Below are 15,186 nucleotides of genomic sequence, written 5' to 3'. Positions count from 1 at the left end.
ACCTGTAAGGGCCCGTTGCCTGGTGACAGTTGCTCCAGTGTTTCTGTCCTGAACACCTTACAGTCTGCTCCGCAGATCGCGGAGGTTTGCGTTATGGAAGCGTCAGTTTCACAACCTAACGTGATTTTTGATTCGCAGGTTTTGCGTTCTGACTCCTCGGATTCAACATTGTTAGCCGAATCTAAGAGTGAGACAGCGCCTCGGTTTTGCGAATCTGATGCTGAACCTTCTTTGCCTTATTCAGAGACGCTTTCTCTGAACCTGCCCTGTACCATGAATGAAAACATGTTTTCCTTTCACACTGACGTTTGTGAGCCCCTTTCTTGCTCTGAGGGAAGTGCTGATTCTGCACCCTGTACTCTGGATGAGTCAATGTGGCCTTGCTTAGAATCCCCTGCAGTGTCCCTAGAGGCTCGTCTAGGTATTGCCACTATACTCACCTGTTTTTCTGCAGTTTTGGAGTTACAAGCTAGTTTGACTGCCACACAGAATTCTGGGTACAGTGAGAATGAAGTTAGGGAGTCAGTGTGTGTTCCAGTAAATATTCCTGTACATCCCGCTAATTATGATGAAGTTCAGTCTCAGGTTATGGTGGAGCCATTCCTGGGACATCTGCCCTGCCTGCAGGAGGTATTTAATGTTCAGCCCTGTAACATGGATAGTTCAGAATCCTTCTTAGAAAACCTGGAAAATGATGTTCCTGAGGTCTTGTTTAATGTTCTGGAGGTCTCCGAGTTCCTCCCAAAGGGTGCAGAACTTGTAGGAGATGTCTCCTGCCCCCAAGTCCTTCTGAGGTGTTGCCCTGTTCCGTAGGCATTGCTGCCTTGCTGGCTACCTTTTCAGCTCTGGTGGAGCTTCAGTCATGGGTAGTCAATGATGAATTTCTGTCAGATACCATTACAGTCATTGAGATCTCTAAGTCTGAGACCGAGTTTTCTTTTGAAATACCAGTACCTGTGACCTCTACTCGTGAAGATTTTCTGCCCGGTCCTGGTTTTGGTTTGGTCGTGCCGGACTCTGAGGTTGGCAGTTCCCCGACATGTCCTGAGGTTTCTCCTGTGCTGGTGTACCCCAGTGTGCTCTGTGACCCAGAAAGCCCAAGTGTGCCTCGGTTACCAGCGTACTCAGATGCTTCCTCGGTGGAGACATGTTCTGATTTAGCCTGCCTGCTTGCATGCCCAGAAGTGGTCCCTGAAAGTCCTGATCTTGATGGGTGTCCTGCTAATTCTGAATCTGGAACTGTCATAGGTTCCATGGGGGTGCTTGGTAGCTCCCCATGTGAGCCTGGTGAGCGTTCTGGCTTCTTGGAATCTCTGCGGAGCTTCAAGGCGTTCTGGGAGATTTCGAGAGAAGTTTTGCTTGGTACCCTGAATACGATCAACAGCGGCTTTTGTTTTGAAAGAGACACTTCGAACAGGTTTTGTGGCAGATTTGGTATTTTCGGACGCTCCTTGGAAGGTGGTGGGTATTGGGACTGTTTCACGTGTAGGCCATATCTAACTGTTGCCTCGGGACTGTTTCACGTGTAGGCCATATCCATATCAAACTGTTGCCTCGGGACTGTTTCACGTGTAGGCCATATCGAACTGTTGCCTCGGTCTGCTTCACGTGAAGGCCATACCCATATCTAACTGCCTCGGGACTGTTTCACGTGTAGGCCATATCCATATCTCTACTGCATTTCTTCACCTGTATCATTGTTTGTTGTATGTGTTGTGCATCTGTCCTTTTATACCATGTTATACTATGTCTATGCCATGTGTACCACAATCAATTCCGAGTATAGCTCTGCTGTACTTGGCGAAATAAAGTGATTCTGATTCTGATTCTCTTCTATTGTCTGGAGGGTGTCGATGGCTTCTTCTCTGATATCCACAGTCCTGTTGGGTGTTACGCTGAGACTTGTAGTGCTGATGGGCATGTTTTGGTGGCTTCTGTTTCCGATGAGGTCGGTTTCGGGTGGACTGACTCTGGAATTGGACCTTGTCGGGCTGTCCCGACCTTCATGAGTCTTCTGTTAAAGTGGTTTGGAGATATCAGTTTTGAGGGTCGTCTGGAATTCGACCCTAGAAGGGGGGGTACTGTGAGAATCTGCTCAGCTGCCTGTGCAGACAGGCAGCTTTTTGACTACTGTTCAGGTCGGCATTCTGCAGGTCTCTTTAAGAGAGACCTTTTGTCAGTTCTGCAGCTTGCTGCAGAGGAATTTGCATACGTTTATCATGCAAATTGCCTAGCCACATCCATTGTGGGCTTGCTCTATAAGTACTATCTGTTTCCCACAAGGCTTGGCTGGTCATAAGGATTCCTTCCTGTGAAACACTCATGGAGGAGTGTCAGCCTTACTCTTTGTTTGAAGATCAGCTTAGAGTACTTCCTGAAACTGCGCTAGGCAGGTTTCTCTAGTGCAGTTAGGATTGCTTATCTGTTTTGTTTGTTCTGTTGCGATTGTCCTGTCCCAGCGGTGGTTGACAGGAAATCGTTCTGATCTCTGATCTTGGAGTATAGCTGGTGCAGCGGTTGCTACCAGCTATCTCTTCTGTTCTGCCTCCCTGGATCGCACTAGCATCCTGCGCTAGTGCTGTGGATCCTTCTGGTCTGCTACTCTGTTCTGTCTGCCTGGATCACACTCGCTTCGCGCTAGTGCTGTGGATCCTTCTGTTCTGTCTACCTGGATCGCACTGGCGTCCTGCGCTAGTGCTGTGGATCCTTCTGGTCTGTCTTCCTGGATCGCGCTAGCCACTTTCGCTAGTGCTGTGGATCCTATCTCTCGCTTTTCCCTGTTTTCGTGTGTCTGTCTTGTCTGCTACAAACGCTTGCTGGAGGCTCGGTGAGGTAACCGTTAAGCAAGCATTCGCGTCCTCTGTTTCATGTTTGTCTGTCGATGGTTAGTTAGGCGTGCTTGTCTCTATTGTGCTTATCACGTGGAGACCATGCATAACCGCGTGCACTGTTGCGAATGAGTGCGGTTAGCTAGCGTTTGTTATTTTCCGTATATCCTCATTGTATGATTTGCTGTGCCTTTGCTATCCTCGTATTCTGTTCTGATCTGCCTTGTGTCACTTTTGGCAATCGCCTTTCTTGCGGTTGCGTTTCTGTTTCGTATCTGCTGTTGTGTGTGCGCTGTCGCGGGATGGCGACTAGATTGGCGCACACACATACAACCTGTCCCTTTGCTCGTTCTAATTCTCTCTCTCTTGCGATTGCGTTCTGCGCTTCGTACAATTCCTGTCTGGCATTTGTGGAGGTACAGAGGATTGGTTCCTCTGCACTCCTCAGCGCCATCTGCCGACAGGAATTTCCCTCTACGGATGCTTAGCACCTTTTGCTGGGTTCCTGCAATTATACGCTTGTGGAGGATTTCCGCCGTATCAGCGCACGCGTTGTGCGCTGATCACGGAGAAAGTTCCACAATCGTTACAGCCAGAAAGATTGGCCATGCAGGTGTATATCCACTAGAACTTAGCTAAGGGGTTCATTCACCCTTCCCGGTCACCTGCAGGAGCAGGTTTCTTTTTTGTGAAGAAAAAAGATGGAGGGAGGCCTTCGACCGTGCATTGATTATGGGGGTCTGATTAAAATCACAGTAAAAAATCGCTATCCATTACCTTTGATAGATGATTTGTTTACTCAGGTCACCAATGCTAAGATTTTCTCAAAATTGGATTTGCGGGGTGCATACAACCTGGTCCGGATCAGAGAGGGCGATGAGTGGAAGACGGCCTTTAACACACCCGATGGGCATTACGAGTACCTGGTGATGCCCTTCGGGTTGTGTAACGCCCCGGCCGTCTTTCAGGAACTCATCAATGAGGTGTTCAGGGAGGTTTTAGGTAAATTTGTCCTGGTATATCTAGATGATATACTAATCTTCTCAGCTAACCTCACAGAGCACAGGGCCCATGTCAGATTTGTGTTGCACAAGCTAAGACAAAACATGCTTTATGCTAAGTTGGAGAAATGCATTTTTGAGGTAACATCTGTCACCTTTCTGGGGTATATAATTTCCACCTCGGGCCTTTCTATGGACCCTGCCAAAGTCTCTGCTGTCCTGGAGAGGCCTCAGCCAGTAGGATTGAAGGCCCTCCAAAGGTTCTTAGGGTTCGCAAATTACTATAGAAGGTTCATGAAGGGGTACTCCACAGTCATTGCACCCCTCACCAGTCTCACTAAGAAAGGGGCAGATACCAACCACTGGTCCCCCGAAGCTTTGGCTGCTTTCTCCACTCTGAAAGAGCTGTTTTGTTCTGCACCCATCTTGAGACACGTCGACACATCCTATCCCTTTATTGTAGAGGTGGATGCCTCAGAGGTTGGGGTAGGGGCTGTGCTGTCTCAACGATCTGGGTTGCAGGGAAGATTACACCCGTGTGCCTATTTTTCTCGTAGGTTTTCACCAGCGGAGAAAAACTACGATATAGGCAACAGGAAGCTTCTAGCCATTAAATTGGCCTTTGAAGAATGGCGTCATTGGCTGGAAGGAGCAGAACATACGATTACAGTTTACACTGATCACAAAAATTTGGAATACATTGAGGGGGCTAAGAAATTGAGTCCCCATTAGGCTCGATGGTCACTATTTTTCTCGAGATTCAGATTTGTAATTACGTATACTCCGGGTAGTAAAAACATTAAAGCAGATGCTTTATCCAGATGCTTTGAGCCAGAGACAGCGCAGCCCTCAGACCCAGAGACTATTATCCCACAGAAAGTAGTATTGGCAGCCACAGAGACCTGGAAGAACTGGATGGAGACTTTAAGTCCCTTCCAGCAGGATGTTCCTGAGGGAAAACCTGAAGGGGTCATGTTTGTACCATTGCTGTTTCGTCTCCAGATATTGCAGATGTTCCACTCCCACAAAAATGCTGGACACCCTGGGGCCTCCAGAACACAGGACCTTGTTGCTAGGTGTGCTTGGTGGCCTTCATTGGCAACTGACTGCAAGGAGTATGTGAGAGAATGTGCAGTGTGTGCGAAAAGCAAACCCTCCCGTCTGGCACCTGTGGGAACATTGCAGCCTTTGCCCACCCCGAGTGAACCATGGACCCACTTATCCATGGATTTTGTGGGTGAGCTCCCGAGGTCTGAAGGCATGTCGGTCATTTGGGTGGTAGTCGACAGATTCAGCAAAAAGGCCCATTTCGTGCCCTTGAAAGGACTCCCCTCGGCCCAGGAATTGGCCGATCTTTTCATCATGCACATTTTCCGGCTACACGGCATCCCGGAAAATGTAGTGTCTGATCGGGGAGTCCAATTTGTTTCTAAATTTTGGAGGGCATTTTGTCATCAATTGGGCATGGAACTACCACCCACAGACAAATGGTCAGACCGAGAGAATTAATCAGTCACTGGAACAATTTCTCAGGTGTTATGTTGCGGATGCGCAAAATGATTGGGTCAAGTTCTTGCCATTTGCAGAATTTGCGCACAATAATTTAAAGAGCTCTTCCTCTGGATTCTCTCCATTTCAGGTGGTAACTGGAAAGTTGCCTAAGTTCTCCCCACTGCCAGTAGCTTTCACTCCGTTTCCAGCTTTGGAGGCTTGGCAAAAGTCATTTAAGAACATTTGGGGGAACGTGAAAAAGAATCTAGAGAAGGCCTTTCAGAGCCAGAAAGGTCAAGCTGACAAGAAACGTTCCATTGAGTGGAAGTTCCGGCCAGGAGACTTGGTCTGGGTGTCCACCCGTCATTTGAATTTAAAACAGCCTTCGCCCAAGTTAGGACCCAGATTTGTGGGCCCTTTCCCAGTAACCAGGAAAATCAACAATGTTACTTATGCCATTGATCTTCCTGCCAGCATGCGTGGTGTAAGATCGTTCCATGTATCCCTGCTTAAGCCAGCAGTGCATGTAGGTTCCACTCCTCCTCCCCCTGTGATGGTGGATGACCAACCTGAGTATGAAGTGGAAAAGATTTTAGATTCACGCATTGTACAGAACTCAGTACAGTATTTGGTTCACTGGAAGGGTTATGGTATTGAGGAAAGAACATGGGTACCTGATTGCCGCATGCATGCGGATGAATTAAAGAAGGAATTCCACGCCCTACATCCTGAGAAACCGGGTAGGAGCTGTCCGGAGTCCACTCCTCAGGGGGGGGGGGTACTGTGAGGAAACGCGGAAGAGCCGCCGCGTGTGCTCAGAATGGGGCGACTGGTTCCGCGTCCAACGCGGCGGTTTGCACGCATAGGCCTACATCCAGTAAGATGGCCGAACGCGGAGGAACCGCCGCATGCCTTGATAGCGGTGCGGCGGATTCCGCGTCCAGCACGGCAGGTGATTTGCAACATATGTCTGGTGTGGCTGGGACTGATAGTCCACACAGGTTCAGAAGGACGCGCGCGCAGAGCGGCAGAACTTTTATGACAGCCAGAAGGGAGTCAGCTGACCAAGCCAGTCAGCTGACGATTCAACCAGTTCCCATTGGTCCAGCACTTAGGGGAGGTGCTGGAGAGCGCATTGCTATATATACTGGGTGCTGGTCATTCTCTGGTTGTCTGCCGTTGCGATCACTACGTGGAAGCACTCAGACCTTTTGTCAGATTCTGTGTTATATCTCTGTTATACTTCAGACAAGTTCCAGGGTGTTGATGATCACGGACCTCACACCCAGATTAGGGACTTGTGTTATATCTCTGTTATACTTCAGACTAGTTCCAGGGTGTTGATGATCACGGACCTCACACCCAGATTAGGGACTTGTGTTATCAACCTGTTATACTTCAGACTAGTTCCAGGGTGTTGATGATCAAGGAGCTCACACCCAGATTAGGGACTTGTGTTATCAACCTGTTATACTTCAGACTAGTTCCAGGGTGTTGATGATCAAGGAGCTCACACCCAGATTAGGGACTTGTGTTATCAACCTGTTATACTTCAGACTAGTTCCAGGATGTTGATGATCACGGAGCTCACACCGAGACTAGGCATTGTATATTATCTGTTATGACCTTCTGCTTTCCTGACCATCCCTCTGCTTTCTGATTCGGTACCACGCATATCTGATATCACGTTGCCAAACCCTGCCTGTCTTGGATACCGAATCAGCCTTCTGTCTTTGTACCTTATCGGTCTGTCTGTTGCCGACCTGGCTAGTCCGAGCTCGAGAACTATCTCCTCTGTTTAGAGATAGTTTACAGATCTGTCAGTGACACTCCACCCTTGGTGTCACTCACACTCTGGTCCTTCCCTCACTCAGCCTGACTCCCCCCCTTTGAGAGCCTCAGGCCGAGGAAGGAGCCTATCCTTCAGGCAGTATCCCATACTGTCTTGTATCCCCTTTACGGGGACCCTCCTCAAAGTATTACTGTTGCACCAAACACTTATATTACTCAGGTGTCCAGAGGTTAGAGATATATCTGATTATCAGTGATTAGAGTTGGGCCGAACGGTTCGCCGGCGAACGGGGTTCGCGCGAACTTAGGTGGTTCGCGTGCGGGTACCGCACGCGAACCTTTTGCGGAAGAAGTTCGGTTCGCCCCATAATGCACCTGAGGGTCAACTTTGACCCTCTACATCACAGTCAGCAGGCCCAGTGTAGCCAATTAGGCTACACTAGCCCCTGGAGCCCCACCCCCCCTTATATAAGGCAGGCAGCGGCGGCCATTACGGCCACTCGTGTGCCTGCATTAGTCAGAGTAGGGCGAGCTGCTGCAGACTGTCTCTCAGGGAAAGATTAGTTAGGCTTCACTTCTTCCTGGCTGCATACCTGTTCTGTTCAGTGAGCCCTCAGCCCACTGCATACCTGTACTGTGATCCTGCCACTGCATACCTGTTCAGTGATCCTGCCACAGCATACCTGTTCTGTTCAGTGAGCCCTCAGCCCACTGCATACCTGTACTGTGATACTGCCACTGCATACCTGTTCAGTGATCCTGCCACAGCATACCTGTTCTGTTCAGTGAGCCCTCAGCCCACTGCATACCTGTACTGTGATCCTGCCACTGCATACCTGTTCAGTGATCCTGCCACAGCATACCTGTTCTGTTCAGTGAGCCCTCAGCCCACTGCATACCTGTACTGTGATACTGCCACTGCATACCTGTTCAGTGATCCTGCCACAGCATACCTGTTCTGTTCAGTGAGCCCTCAGCCCACTGCATACCTGTACTGTGATCCTGCCACTGCATAGCTGTTCAGTGATCCTGCCACAGCATACCTGTTCTGTTCAGTGAGCCCTCAGCCCACTGCATACCTGTACTGTGATCCTGCCACTGCATACCTGTTCAGTGATCCTGCCACTGTATACCTGTTCTGTGAACCCGCCACTGTATACCTGTTCTGTTCAGTGGACCCGCCACTGTATACCTGTTCTGTGAACCCGCCACTGTATACCTGTTCTGTTCAGTGGACCCGCCACTGTATACCTGTTCTGTGAACCCGCCACTGTATACCTGTTCTGTTCAGTGGACCCGCCACTGTATACCTGTTCTGTGAACCCGCCACTGTATACCTGTTCTGTTCAGTGGACCTGCCACTGTATACCTGTTTAGTGAACACGCCACTGCATACCTGTTGTGTTCAGTGAACCTGCCACTGCATACCTGTTCTGTGAACCCGCCACTGTATACCTGTTCTGTTCAGTGGACCCGCCACTGTATACCTGTTCTGTTCAGTGGACCTGCCACTGTATACCTGTTCTGTTCAGTGGACCTGCCACTGTATACCTGTTTAGTGAACACGCCACTGCATACCTGTTGTGTTCAGTGAACCCGCCACTGTATACCTGTACTGTTCAGTGAACCCACCGCATCAGTGCGCATACCTGTGCAGTTAAGTGAACCCACCTACCTACGTGAGTGCACGCAGTGTGATATACCACTCCGTGCATACCCGATATGGACAAAACAGGTAGAGGAAGAGGAAGAGGTAGTGGCAGAGGCAGAGGAAGGCCACCCGGCAGGTCTGCGCGAGGTCGTGTAAATGTAATTTCGTGTGGACCTGGCCCACAGTACAGTGCTCGGAAGAAGGCACGTCCCATCACCTCCCAAGATTGTCAGGACGTGGTTGAGTATTTAGCGACACAGAACACCTCATCTTGCTCAGCCACCAGCGCTACTACTAGCACCACTTCCGCTGCATTTGACACTTCGCAAGAATTATTTAGTGGTGGTGAAATCACTGATGCACAGCCATTGTTACAGCCAGATGAATTTTCACCAGCTCATATGTCTGCGTTACGCGACAACACTATGGATGTAACGTGTAAGGAGGATGAAGGACCTACACATTTGGATTTTTCTGAGGCAAGCGAAGCTGGGCAGGATGATTACGATGATGACGATGATAGGGATCCTCTGTATGTTCCCAATAGAGGAGATGAAGAGGGGGACAGTTCAGAGGGGGAGTCAGAGAGTAGTAGGAGGATAGAAGTTGCTGAAAGAAGCTGGGGCAGCTCTTCGTCAGAAACAGCTGGTGGCAGAGTCCGGCACCATGTATCGCCAGATTCGCCACCTATGTACAGCCAGCCAACTTGCCCTTCAGCATCAGCTGCTGAGGTGCCCACATCCCAGGGTGGCTCAGCGGTGTGGAAATTTTTTAATGTGTGTGCCTCAGATCGGACCAAAGCCATCTGTTCGCTCTGCCAACAAAAATTGAGCCGTGGAAAGGCCAACACTCACGTAGGGACAAGTGCCTTACGAAGGCACCTGCAGAAAAGGCACAAACAGCAATGGGATGGCCACCTGAGCAAAAGCAGCAGCAGCACACAAAAGCAAAGTCACCCTCCTTCTCCTCTTCCTCCTTCAGGTGCATCATCTGCTTATGCCGCTCTCTCCCTTGCACCTTCACAGGCACCCTCCTCCACTCCGCCTCTGCCCTTGAGCGGTTCCTGCTCCTCTGCCCACAGCAGCAGTCAGGTGTCCGTGAAGGAAATGTTTGAGCGGAAGAAGCCACTTTTGGCCAGTCACCCCCTTGCCCGGCGTCTGACAGCTGGCGTGGCGGAACTGTTAGCTCGCCAGCTGTTACCATACCGGCTGGTGGACTCTGAGGCCTTCCGTAAATTTGTGGCCATCGGAACACCGCAGTGGAAGATGCCAGGCCGCACTTATTTTTCCAGAAAGGCCATACCCCAACTGCACCGTGAAGTTGAGAGGCAAGTGGTGTCATCTCTTGCGAAGAGCGTTGGGTCAAGGGTACACCTGACCACGGATGCCTGGTCTGCCAAGCACGGGCAGGGCCGCTACATTACCTACACAGCCCATTGGGTGAACCTGGTGGTGAACGATGGCAAGCAGAAAGCGGCGGACCAAATTGTGACACCTCCACGGCTTGCAGGCAGGCCTCCTGCCACCTCCTCTCCTCCTGCTACATGCTCTTCGCTGTCCTCCTCCTCCTCCTTGGCTGAGTGGCAGTTCTCCTCTCCAGCTACACAGCCCCAGCTCCGCAGGGCCTATGCTGCATGCCAGGTACGACGGTGTCACGCCATCTTAGACATGGCTTGTCTCAAAGCGGAGAGTCACACTGGAGCAGCTCTCCTGGCTGCTCTTAAGAAACAGGTGGATGAGTGGCTGACCCCGCACCACCTGGAGATAGGCAACGTGGTGTGCGACAACGGCAGCAATCTGCTTGCCGCTTTGCATATGGGGAAGCTGACACACATACCCTGCATGGCACATGTCATGAATCTGGTGGTTCAAAGATTTGTGGCAAAGTACCCTGGCTTAGCGGATGTCCTGAAGCAGGCCAGGAAGTTCTGTGGGCATTTGAGGCGCTCTTACACAGCCATGGCACGATTTGCAGAAATTCAGCGTAAAAACAACATGCCGGTGAGACGCCTCATTTGCGATAGCCCCACTCGCTGGAACTCGACCCTCCTCATGTTCTCCCGCCTGCTAGAACAGAAGAAAGCCGTCACCCAGTACCTCTACAACTGGAGTAGAACGAAACAGTCTGGGAAGATGGGGATGTTCTGGCCCGACAACTGGACAATGATGAAAAATGCATGCAGGCTCATGCGGCCGTTTGAGGAGGTGACCAACCTGGTGAGCCGCAGTGAGGGCACCATCAGCGACTTAATTCCCTACGCGTACTTCTTGGAGCGTGCTGTGCGTAGAGTGGCGGATGAAGCTGCGAATGAGCGTGACCAGGAACCGTTACGGCAGGAACAGGCATGGGACCAATTTTCATCAGACCCAGCTGTTTCCTCAACACCTGCGGCAGCACAGAGGGGGGAGGAGGAGGAAGAAGAGAGGTCATGTGCAGAAGATGAGTCAGACTCAGAGGATGATGAGCAAGGTGTTTCTTTGGGGGAGGAGGAGGAGGAGGAGGGGACAGCGGCAGGAGAACAACCGCAGCAGGCGTCGCAGGGGGCTTGTGCTGCGCAACCTTCCCGTGGTATTGTTCGCGGCTGGGGGGAGGAGGTTGACTTACCTGACGTCACTGAGGAAGAGCAAGAGGAGATGGAGGGTACTGGATCCGACTTTGTGCAGATGTCGTCTTTTATGCTGTCCTGCCTGTTGAGGGACCCCCGTATAAAAAACCTCAAGGGGAATGAGCTGTACTGGGTGGCCACACTACTAGACCCTCGGTACAGGCACAAAGTGGCGGACCTGTTACCAACTCACCGGAAGGTGGAAAGGATGCAGCACATGCAGAACCAGCTGTCAACTATGCTTTACAATGCCTTTAAGGGTGATGTGACGGCACAACGCCAGCAAGGTACCACTGCCACTAATCCTCCTCCCGTGTCCACGCAGTCAAAGACAGGACGCTCCAGCGATCTCATGGTGATGTCGGACATGCGGACGTTCTTTAGTCCAACGCCTCGCCGTAGCCCTTCCGGATCCACCCTCCACCAACGCCTGGAACGGCAGGTAGCCGACTACCTGGCCTTAAGTGTGGATGTAGACACTGCTGTGAACAGCGATGAGGAACCCTTGAACTACTGGGTGCGCAGGCTTGACCTGTGGCCAGAGCTGTCCCAATTTGCCATCCAACTTCTCTCCTGCCCTGCCGCAAGCGTCCTCTCAGAAAGGACCTTCAGCGCAGCTGGAGGCATTGTCACAGAGAAGAGAAGTCGCCTAAGTCACAAAAGTGTTAAGTACCTCACCTTTATAAAAATGAATGAGGCATGGATCCCGGAGGGCTGCTGCCCGCCCCAAGACTAAGTCAGTCCCCGCACATACAGCATCTCTGCCTGCACGCCGTGTGACTGGCTGCCTGGCCTGCCCCAAGAAGACTAAGTCGCTCCCAGTCCCTCCACACAGCATGTCTGCCTGCAGGCCGCTTCACTACCTTCTCCGCCACCACCAACAGGGTCCGGGACTCCAGGCGGATTGCTGAATTTTTTAGGCCGCTGCTAGCAGCGGCCGCTGTAATAATTTTTCGGGTGCGTGTACATGACTGCCTAATTTTTCTGGCTGCACTGCGGGCAGCTGCAACAACAAAAAAAAAGGCATGAACATGCGCCCATTCCCCTTCGTGATCATTACCTTGCCGTGGTGAAGGGGCTTGCGTATCACAATGGAGCAATGACCGGCGCCTAGATGAGTGTCTCGGGGGGCACACCCACGATAATAAGGTCGTTGCCTCATTGTGGTCAGACCAAATTTGATCAGCTGGACAGTCACTGTTCTGTCATTCAGCTACATCAGCCAGGTGACTGACCATATGGGCTGTAAAGCCACCAAAACCTGCACTCTCGCCATGGTGCGCACCAGTCCAGCACGGCCGTCACTACACAAACAGCTGTTTGCGGTGCGTTACACGATGAGTTTGGTGCGTCAGTGTGAAGCAGTACCTTAATTACACTACCTGATTGATGTATACACATGCAAGATGTTTGAAAGCACTTTAGGCCTGTCATTTAACATTCAATGTGATTTCTGCCCTTAAAACGCTGCTTTGCGTCAAATCCAGATTTTTCCCGGGGACTTTTGGCATGTATCCCACTCCGCCATCCCCCCCTCCAGGTGTTAGACCCCTTGAAACATCTTTTCCATCACTTTTGTGGCCAGCATAATTAATTTTTTTTTTCAAAGTTCGCATCCCCATTGAAGTCTATTGCGGTTCGCGAACTTTAACGCGAACCGAACCTTTCGCGAAAGTTCGCGAACCCGGTTCGCGAACCGAAAATCGGAGGTTCGGCCCAACTCTAGTGATAATGCAGATCATCAATAATCGGGTATGTATCTGTATTCTCGGTGATACTGCAGATCACCGGTAATCAGATCCTCTCTGTGTTACACCGATCGTTACAGGTGGAGCCTAAAAAAGCCAATCAAAATTCACCTGTTGATTTCTAAGGGGAATATTAAAATTGCTGCCATTTTTGCACTGTTAATGGCACAAGCCTCAAACCTGATACAGTTGGCCATTGAGTCACTGGGGTTCAAATTCAGAAAAGGGGACAGAGCCACAAACAGCTAATTAGATTTGTTTTATTTCACTGGCAAAATACAAATTATTAATGCCAAGGACCCCAAATCTCACAAACATGGTTATTGAGAGTTGTGTGTCCAAGTTACAAAAAGTGTCAGAGCCAAAAACAAATTTCACTGGGAAAATGTAAACTGCAACCCTTCTTCACTGTTAATGGCAGAGATCTCAACCTTTGCCCAGATGGTCACTGGGTGACTGAGATTAATATTCAGGAAAGAGGGTGGAGCCTATAATAGCCAATCAAAATTCACCTGTTGATTTTCAAGGGGAATATTTAAATTGCTGCCATTTTTACAATGGTAATATCAGATGCTTCAAACCTGCTACAGTTGGTAATTGGGTTCAAATGCTGTAGAGGGGTACAGCCACAGCCAATCTGATTTGTTTAATTTCTATGGGAATATACAAATTATTGATGCCACAGACCCCAAAGCTCACAAACTTGGTCATTGAGTGTTTTGTGCGTTAGGGTTAGAAAAAGTGGGCGGAGCCAAAACCAGTCAAATACATACATGGACAACCCCGGGTCATCAGTGGGTGGAGACAAATACAAATTTCGCTGGGAAAATGTAAACTGCAGCCATTCTTACATTGTCAATGGTAGGGTTCTTAAACTTTGCACAGTTGGTCACTGTGTGACTGAGATTAATATTCAGAAAAGTGGATGGAGCCTACAAAAGTGAATCAAACTTCACCCAGTGCAGTTTCTAGGCTAAAATGCACCCAGGGCGAGGGCCGAGGGTGTAAAAATTGCGCCCCCTCCCCCCCGAGCAAGGTATGGGTGCCTGCAGTATAGGTTAGCCAGGTCTAGTTGCACTTAGTATAGGTCCCCCCAGTATAGGTAGCCCAGAATAGGTACCCCAGTATAGGTAGCCAGCTATAGGTACCCCAGTATAGGTAGCCAGGCATAGGTGAGCCAGTATAGTTGCCCCCGCTATAGGTTAGCCAGGTAGGTGCCTCCAGTATAGGTAGCCAGTATAGTTGCCCCCAGTATAGGTTAGATAGGCAGGCACCCCTGTTATAAATGAGATAGGTAGGTGCCCCAGTACGGTTAGCTAGGTGGGTGCCTCTAATATAGGTAGCCAGAATAGTTGCCCCCAGCATAAGTTAGATAGGTAGGTGCCCCCAGTATAGGTTATTTAGGTAGGTGCCTGCAATATAGGTAGCCAGTATAGTTGCCACCTGTATAGGCTAGCTAAGTAGGTAGGTGCCCCCAATACAGTTTAGATAAGTGCCCCCCAGATAGGTAGCTGCCTCCAGTATAGGTTAGATAGGTAGGTGCCCCTCAGTATAGGTTAGATAGGTAGGTGCCCCCCAGTATAGGTTAGATTAGGTAGCTGCCCCCCCAGTATAGGCTAGATTAGACAGGTGCCCCCCAGTATAGGTTAGATTAGGTAGCTGCCCCCCCCCCCAGTATAGGTTAGATAGGTAGGTGCCCCCAGTATAGGTTAGATTAGGTAGCTGTCCCCCCCAGTATAGGTTAGGTAGGTGCCCCCCAGTATAGGTTAGGTAGGTAGCTGCCCCCCAGTGTAGGTTAGATAGGTAGCTGCCTCCCAGTGTATGTTAGATTAGGTAGGTGCCCCCCAGTATAGGTTAGATTAGGTAGGTGTCCCCCAGTGTAGGTTAGATAGGTAGCTGCCCCCAGTGTATGTTAGATTAGGTAGGTGCCCCCCCCAGTATAGGTTAGATAGGTAGCTGCCCCCCAGTGTAGGTTAGATAGGTAGCTGCCTCCCAGTATATGTTAGATTAGGTAGGTGCCCCCCAGTATAGGTTAGATTAGGTAGGTGTCCCCCAGTGTAGGTTAGATAGG

Source organism: Hyperolius riggenbachi, chromosome 8 (genome assembly GCF_040937935.1).
Source record: "Hyperolius riggenbachi isolate aHypRig1 chromosome 8, aHypRig1.pri, whole genome shotgun sequence".
In the NCBI taxonomy this organism is placed as follows: Eukaryota; Metazoa; Chordata; class Amphibia; order Anura; family Hyperoliidae; genus Hyperolius; species Hyperolius riggenbachi.
The sequence above is the reverse complement of the archived record's forward strand: the minus strand, read 5'-3'. Positions refer to the sequence as shown.